General features: G+C 37.5%; 1 long non-coding RNA gene across 1 annotated transcript; it reads left to right on the top strand.

Moving 5' to 3' along the window:
• Positions 1 to 857: 857 nt before the first annotated feature.
• Positions 858 to 2,262, top strand: LOC132031143 (uncharacterized). Its single transcript, XR_009408174.1, has 2 exons — positions 858 to 990; positions 1,756 to 2,262. It is a non-coding gene; the product is annotated as an uncharacterized LOC132031143 (long non-coding RNA).
• Positions 2,263 to 9,323: the final 7,061 nt, after the last annotated feature.

Genomic DNA, 9,323 nt, shown 5'->3' with positions numbered 1-9,323 from the left:
AGCCTTGGAGGATTGGAAACTAGTCTCCAAGATGGTTTGGCACTTGAACACAAAAATCCTTCATGGACATTTGCACAAAATCAAGAAAAATTCTCAAATGCTCAATATGAGAAGATAATGCCCATGTTGGTGGTCAATCTTGAAAATGAGGAATCAAGAATTCAACATCCGCCAACCGATTTCATGCTACTTAGATATGCCGAAGAAAAAGTAAAGAAATTAGAGTCAACCGGTGTCATGAAAAATATGGTTGATATTGACTCTAGTTCGGGGGAAAGTGAGGATGTCAAAAATCGCAAGTTGGAAGCTTGATGTCTCATACTAAGCATTTTTCAACATTGGATTTGTGTGGTGATATGGGAATTGAAACACATGAATTCGTGATGGAGGGCGAAGAGGAAAGACTAAAGCCATATATTTTGAAGTTTGAGAACCCAAGAAAGCAAAATGACATTCCTCATTTGAAAGCCAAGAAGTGCAAAATGCGACACCCGAGAGCTAGCCTCTTTGCTTTTCTATCACCGCCCCATGAGCGTCGTCGTCATCTTGATTCAAAGTTGGGACGAAAATTTATATCCTCTAAGTGGAGGAAAAAGTGGTAAAATTAACTCATGTCGTGCCACGACGTTAAATGTGGCGCTTTATGGGAGGCAACCCATATTTCTTTAATTTTTAGTTCAATTTTGTGATTTTAATTTTTATATAAGTTTATTTTGTTATTTTTAATTAATCTACCAAGATTCATGGTTTTTGAAATTGAATTGGACATGAGTTAAGGTGTTGGAGTGGCTAGAAGTGCAAAAAGGCCAAAAAACTGCTTCAGATGGTTATTCTTAAGTTGGGCTCAAGTCACTAGACTTGCCTCTTTAACAAAAACAAGAACCACAAGAAACGCGCACTGCTTCTACACAACACACAGGTAGCACGCACCGCAATCCCAACCCTGACCTTCTCCAACCGTGAACTGCTTCTAGAAACGCTGCAGACCAGGTCCTCTCTTCCTCACTTTCTCTCTGCAGATTTGTTGTTTTATGAGGAGTTTGGTGCTGAAATTGTGCAATTCTTGTTGTTGGCTGATTGAGATGTAAGTGTGACTCTTTGAGTTATAATTCTCATAATCTTGGGAGGGTAATTCAAGCTCCTAGCTGTGACAAATAATTTTCCTAAAGTTATGCGCTTAACCTGTTCGATGAATTGTCTGAGAGGGAAATTTATTCGCCTGTGAAGTCTGAGAAACCGAACGATATTAAGAGACATGTCGGAGTAAATGTGGAGTATTTTGGGTGAGTTTTGAAGTGTTTTGTGCAAATTGTATGAGTTGTACAGTGCAACAATTGAAAATGGCACTCTGTTGGCCAACAAAGTGTAGCTAGGCTTGCGTTTTTCATCGTGGCTTGTTCCGTTGTAGCTCTATGAGTTTGAAACTAACTGCATGAAATGAATCATGCTGGTTTCTCCATAGAAGTGATGAGGTTATCATTCTGTTTAAATCAATGATCATGTTGGATGGGTATAATTTCTTACCACATTGTTGATGTTTGAGATAAGAAAATGGCATAGTTTACATGTTTAAAAATGGATGGTGATATTTTGAGTTTTTACACTAAAGGAGACTATTTGGCCTTCATGTATACAAGCTGCACGTACTGGGGGTTTTTTTTGGTACCACTTTAATAATATAGGTCATGGATTTTATGTGGTTGATCTGCATTTTGCGGAGAGAAGAGTTAACATCTGGTCTTCTTGAATTAAAAGTGATGATGCAGCATGGTCCAACTGTATGGAGACTTTGAGTTTTAATTGGAATCTGGTGCCAACTGGAGAAGATGTTGAGGTACTGTTGATATTCAATGGCCTCCATGCACTTGAAACAATTCATGGGAAGCAGAAACAAGGGAGTATCTCAGACACCATATTTTCAGGGAGACCCTCTACTTTGCTTTAATTATATAGTTCATTGAGGACAATGCAAATATTTTTAAGTTGGGGGAGGCTTTATTTTGATAGATATGTTGGGATGAGTGTGATATTGTCATGATGGATGATAATTTGGTAGATTGATTTTATTTTGGTATTTTTTTTAATGACATTTAAATTAGTATGATTTTTTTTTTTTTGACTAGCTTCTTTAGTTTAGTTGTAGGAATGGTGTTGGGATGTGCTTTTTGCACTTTGGTCAATTTTTGGCTTGCTTGGTACCAACATATTTAAACATTAGCATATGAATTGTTGAATTTTGAAAAAGAAAAATGATTGAAGTAAGGATTCTTGTTGTGACTTTTAGACTAAGGATTCTTGTTGTGACTTTTAGACTCAATGTTTGGCTCTTTTGTTCACTAAATAGTCTCTGTAGACTAGAAGTAACTTTTTGAGTTCATTTGTTTCAATTGGGTTTTGGATACGTATTCTACTTGGGTTTTCATGTGCCATGTGGTGAGGTTTATTTGTGAGTACTTTTGCATATCTTGTGGTCTAGAACTTGCCCGGAATGTGTTTTAAGGCGAAATCCTAGATTAACTTGGTTTAGAAAATGACATTAGGCCTTTTTTGGATCGTTTTTGTGCCCTTAATTTTCCACCCTTGCATATTTTCCCTAGTCAACCCCTTTAGAGCTTTTAACCTTTTCTTTGGCAACCATGTTACAAGCTTTACCCTTTTGTTCTTCGTTGACCTATCTTTTGGCATCCTACCTTCATAAGTGTTTGGAAAGTGCAAACATAAACTCCGAGAAATCAAGAAACCTGGGACCGTCTACATTTCTCACTGGCCGCTCCTCACGTAATGATGCGTTAAGACCAGCCCAATTAATGTCATCACGTATCCCGAGGTACCTATTCTGGCTCCGCGGAGATGAAGACTCGGGTATATCCGTTAAACAGTACGCCAACAGAACACCGGTTGTCGACGGTCGGGGAAGTAGACGGCAGCCGAGCCGCACGGCTTCGAACCCCTTCTGCCACCACGTTCTCTATCAACACCCTCTCTGCCACCATGTCCTCTATCGCCATCTCCTCTGCCTGGCTGTACTCCTTGTCCGCCTCCTCGCGTCGCCCTCGCACCGACCTCTCGAGCCAGGGATCACACATACGCCTAATATCTTCCCGGATACGGATTTATTCCTTGGATATCCGTACAACCTCGAAGAAGTTTCGCCTCCCGGGGTTAGATATATGATCTATCCCCACATACGCACGCTCGTTGTATGGTCACCAGCTGCATTTGTTAGTTAATTTTTTAATGTAATAATTACTACTATTAAATCAATCCAAGTGCGATAAACTTACCAACGCCTCATCGCCCGCGAGTGCTGCGTATCCTATATCCCTCTGGGGACGTAAAGCGGGGTTGCCACTCAAGCGGCGTGTGATCTTTAGGTACCAATGCATGTAATCCTTGACGGGAGTCGCATGACTGACCTCCGCTAAACTCCCCAACCTGTGCTCCTAATGGTAGAGCTAAACACCCATGAAAGTTAGAAATGCGTCATCGATGGTCGATCAATCGTCTTGCACGTAGTGGCGGAACTCATAATGAACGCGGCGGGGTATATTCTGTCGATGCCTAAACTGTCGTAAGACGCGGTCGGGCACGTGGTCCTCAACGATGTCCAGGTGTATCAAAAAAGAGCACTGCCCCAACTGTAGTCTCCCAAGCGATCCAGATGCTCCAAGAAGATCAAATACCGTAAGCTGAAATAGGCACCTGATGTGTTCGGGAACAGGATGCCCCCGAATATAATGAGCAATTACAAACAGGCATGGCGATCACCAACCACCTGCTCAGTGCTATCGTGAACAGGATCCAAGCAACGTATATAAGCACAGAAGGCACTAATCCTCACTCGACTCTGTCCTGAGATAGTGGTGGGGCCCACAGGCACGAAATCGGTGAGCCCATCCCAACTCCGTCGTCTATGTACTACCAGGAGGAGGCTCAGCCCAACTATATAATGGGTCGCCATCTACCCGCAATCCAAACATGACCTCAACATTCTGAAGCGTGATTGTGGTCTCACCCCGATCTGAAGATGAAAGTTGTGTGTCTCCGGCCTCCACCACTTAACCATGGTCGTCATAAGCGCCCAATCATGTTGTACCCTACCAAAGGAGACGCAACGATAAATACCGCCCCGACACAATATCTCTAAGACGCGGGAAGGTGGAGGGCGCTCGCTTAAAAGACTCCACGCCATATCCAACCTACGGGATGTAGCAACGCCCCCATCTGTATACCCTAGTCCATAATAGCTCAGAGCTATGATTATCTTGTAGAGAAAGTATTGATTTATTCTCGGGCCCCGGGTGAACATTGGGATCCATGGAGGTGTCGTATCTGTACAGACTAAATTATTCATTATTCTTGAAATTAATGGGAAATTATGTTAACTAACTAATCCTTTATCGAAAATATATATTAACTAACTAATAATTTATAGGAAAATTTTATTAATGATGTTCAATCCAAAACTATGGATTTAATTTATCGTTTGTTATTCAGGATTTAGTTTATTGTTCGTTATTCAGGATTTAGTTAGTTATTCATTATTCAGGATTTAGTTTGTCCTTCTTTATTCAAAATTTGTGGATTATGAGAATTATGTTGTATTATATTTTTGTGAATAATTATATCTAATTATAATTTACTTAACTAAAAATTTATATTAAATAGCTAATTTATTTAACGGGAAATTATGTTAACTAACTAATCCATTATCGAAAAATTATATTAACACTAACTAATCCATTATCGGAAAATTATATTAACTAACTAATCATTTATAGAAAAATTATATTAATGATGTTCAATCCAAAACTAAGGATTTAGTTTATCGTTCGTTATTCAAGATTTAGTTTATTGTTCGTTATTCAGGATTTAGTTAGTTATTCGTTATTCAGGATTTAGTTTGTCCTTCTTTATTCAAAATTTGTGGATTATGAGAATTATGTTTTATTATATTTTTGTGAATAATTATATCTAATTATAATTTACTTAACTAAAACTTTATATTAAATAGCTAATTTATTTAACGGGAAATTATGTTAGCTAACTAATCCTTTATCGGAAAATTATATTAACTAATTAATTACTAATTAACAATTGTTAACTAATTATTCTCCTATAATTAAAGTAATAACGAACTAATTCATTTAACGGGAAATTATATTAACTAACTAATTAATGATTAATTAAACAGTTAACACATAAAATTAGATGACCAATTAGCACATTAGCAATTAACATAGGATAATTAATTTCACAAATAAATAAATTAACAATGACATAATTAAAAAATAATAGGAGATTACTATATTTTTCTAATTAAACAATCAATTAAAAATTAACAATTAATTAAAAAATTAACATAGCAAAAAAAAGATTTTTTTTTTTAAATTCGTGACGATGAAACATTGATCATGCTTAGAATTATAATGTATTTAACAAAATAATTAAAAAATTCATAGTAAAGTACCTTGATCGAAGCTTCTTGTAGGGTTTTGAATCGAGCTGTACGTCGCTTTTTTTCGAATCTAACCTTCGAATCTTGTTCCTTGACTTGAATATACCGAGAATCATGACTTTTGGGATGAAATTTGAAGCGAAATGTCCGTATTTAGAATGCGGGCCCACTGATTTTATCCTTTAATGGCGTTTTCAACATTAAAAAATGGGGGTGGGGGACCAGTGGTGGGGAAGAAAGCTCGATAATCGAAATTTAACTTCTATTGTTGCGTTAAGGCTAGTTTGGTATCAAATTTTTTTCTTGGGGTATTTTTTATTCGTTTGGGTCATTTAGATTCCGGACTCATAGAACTATATCCAAAAACAACTCCGACGGTCTGATCCTTTTTTATATTATTTTCTCTTAATAATGGTCTTTTCTTGTTATTAGTAATATATACTCATTAGGAAATGACCGGTGAATTGATTTATTAAATCAACTTTTTCCCATCTTTTGGATTATATCAGCTTCGAGTTCATAAGCATAATTGCTATTTGCATCGTATTTAAGGATAACTTTTAGAAAGAAGTAAATCGATCCTACCAAATGAGACGAAAGAGAGAAAGACGAATACATTGATAGCCCTAAATTGTATTTAAATACTCAAACTATGGCATGTTTTGATTAAGTATGCCCCCACGGGTATAAATTTGTGAAGGAATTACAAAGTTATCTTGGGACGCAGATACTTATGCCTTATGGGCAATGACTTGGCATAAGTATGCGGTCAAGCATAACTTTGATAATTCCTTCACAAGTTTATGCTTGGTCGGCAAAAGTTTTCCCGTTAAAAGTATGCCCCCACCGGCATAAACTTGTGAAGGAATTATCAAAGTTATGTCGGACCGACATACTTATGCCTAAGTCTCATTTATAAGGCATGAGTATGTCGGGTCCGACAAAATTTGTAATTTCTTAACAAGAGTATGCAGTCCCGGATACACGCGACCCTAAATCTTGCCTTGCAATTTTTTTTTTAATTTATCTTGAGCGGGGTTCGAACTCAGAACCTCATGATTTCTGCGTGAAAGCTCAAAGTTCCAATGCGAAGGGCAAAAATTAAAGACCAGCAATATGAAGGGCATAATTTAAAAACCATAAATATGAGGGGTAAAATTTAAAGACCACCCCAAAAGAAGGGCAATCCGCGCAAAAAAATGTACCAAATTTTGCAACTACGGCCACGGGCCCGATATGATTTATCAAAAAGAGTAAACCATAATCAAGAGTTTCAATACAATACTGGAAAGCTTAGTAGGTGCCAAAAAGTACACATGATTTATCAAAAAGAGTAAACCATAATCAAGAGTTTCAATTTTTTTTTTTGCGCGGATTGCCCTTCTTTTGGGGTGGTCTTTAAATTTTGTTCCTCATATTTGTGGTCTTTAAGTTCCCTTCGCTTGAAAAGGTGGGCAAATACCTGAGGTTCTGAGTTCGAACCCCCGCTCAGGCATAAAATAAAATAAAAAATTCGCAAGACAAGGCTGAGACGCATGTATGCCGGATCCGGCATACACTCCTTAAGGAAAAACTAAAGTTATGCCGGATCCGGCATAACTAAAAGTTTAGCCCATAAGACAGAATTTTTCCTTAAGGCATAGTTTAGTTATGCCTTATGGGGCAGACTTTTAGTTAAGGCATAACCAAAAGTATGCCCCATAAGATAGAACTTTTCCTTAAGGCATAGACTTTGCCTTATAAGACAAACTTTTAGTTATGCCTTAAGGAAAAATTCCACCTTATGGAGCATACTTTTAGTTATGTCTTATGAGGCACACTTTTAGTTAAGGCATAACTAAAAGTATGTCCCATAAGGCGAAACTTTTCCTTAAGGCATAACTAAAAGTTTGTCTTGAAAAGTAAAAAATAAATAAAAAATATATGCCTCAAGGCAAAGTCTGACAGACTTTTAGTTAAGCATAATTAAAAGTCTGCCGGAGGGGGCAGAGCGAAATTCAAAATCTACCTTGCGAATTTTTTTAAAATTTTTGACTGAGCGGGAGTTCGAACCCAGAACCCATGGGTTTTAGAAGAAGGACAAAACTTAAAGACCAGCAATTTGAGGGACAAATTTAAAGACCACCCCAAAAGAAGACCAATTCTACAAATTGCCCGTTTCAATACAATACTTGGCTTTTGATTAGTGGGTGCAAAAAAATACAATATTAGTACCCTTCTAGCAAATAGTTGTACTGTCCGTGATCCCTAAAACTATTGATGGACGGCCTGGTTGAGCACAGACGTATTAACGTTTTGGAAATCTTGTCCGTGATCTCTGAAACTATTGATGGACGACCTTGTTTTGGGTACATAATCCGCTTCTTCTCTACAATATGTATGTGGAAAGACGGACATAATTAAGTACAGTCGAGCACCAACCTATACCCTCATTTACAGCATCTTCTTTCGACTTGTTACTTGATGCAAGGTTGTTCCACTCATTGCATTCCGTTGAACGTGCAAGGTTGTTCCACTCTCTTGATGTCGTTGAACTGTATAGTTGCTCAAAAGCGCTTATTATACGGTTGCCTTGTCTTGTAGGTTGGTATTGCATATTCAGCTCAATTAGTGACGCTGAGCCACTTTCTTTCCAAGTGCTATCAGTTCAAAGCCAGAGAAGAAGGCATGACTCTAGTTGTCACCACTTCATTATATAATGTGAAGGTGCAAGACTCAACTCCTTTACTCTAAATGACTAATCTGATGGCCTACAAATAGCTTGTGTTGTGCCATTGTCAAAACAAAATCCTACTGATTCATGTTCCATTCTTGTGGTTCCACAAAGTATAACTTTTTGTATAGCTTTGAGCGTATAATAATGGCATACCTAAACAGGCCCTCAAACTTGGCCTCAGTTGACAAGTATACCCTCGGATTTTGGTGTGCACAAGTGGGCACCAATTGTTGGGGAACTTATGAATGTTCTGCCAACCCAATGTTGTAGCTTTACAAATGTTAAACTAAGGAGAATAAATGTCTCAAAACAACTTTAAGCTTAAATCACAGCAAACTGAAATCACTTTAAGCTTAAATAAAAACAAACGTCTCTCTGCGACGATATGCTAGTTAGTACACGTTCTTAATGTTGACACTAACAATATAAACATTTGCTCGTTTAAGTAGGGTTGTTTTACGCAATCTAGAGTTTCAACACCATGCTTCTTCAATTACCTGCTCCAAATATGCAAAAGTGGTCAGCTATATCTTTGCCCTTAATCAGAAGAAACAACTGATGTTTGAGATAGACAAAGATAAGACATGTTAGTGCAAGCGTACCGATCTATCCACATATACATCTAAACACTCATTGCGTCACTGGAATGAATACACCAAATGAGCAAGGATTAAGCGCTTAACCATCAACAATCTGCCCAAAGATGAAAGGATAAATCTCCTAACCGTCAACAGTATATGAGAATGCATCAGTGACACACGTCATCCTAGACAAATCATCTAATAAGGCCTGACCATCTTTAAGATCTTGATTTCTACTCCATGAGTATGTGCGATTGCGTCTGCAAGCATGAATGTGCGTCTATAACATGTAGATTTTAACACATACACTCCATTTTGAAATTACAATGTAAGTGAAATTTAACCAGTAGAGCCATAGTTCTGACCACATGGAGAAGTAATCCAGCATCCATTCACAAGATTAACTTGTATTAATTTCTACTGCAAGTTATATATTCTGAAGCTTTTTTTTTTTTTTTTCATGATGAAAGTAGAGTGGAGATGAAGGGGATCGAACTTCGCCTCTTGCATGCAAAATGAGCGCTCTACCAATTGAACCACATCCCGTTTTCTATATTTTGAATGTGAT

Source organism: Lycium ferocissimum, chromosome 9 (genome assembly GCF_029784015.1).
Source record: "Lycium ferocissimum isolate CSIRO_LF1 chromosome 9, AGI_CSIRO_Lferr_CH_V1, whole genome shotgun sequence".
In the NCBI taxonomy this organism is placed as follows: domain Eukaryota; kingdom Viridiplantae; phylum Streptophyta; class Magnoliopsida; order Solanales; family Solanaceae; genus Lycium; species Lycium ferocissimum.
Note: the sequence above shows the minus strand (reverse complement) of the source record. Positions and strands in the feature narration are given on the sequence as shown.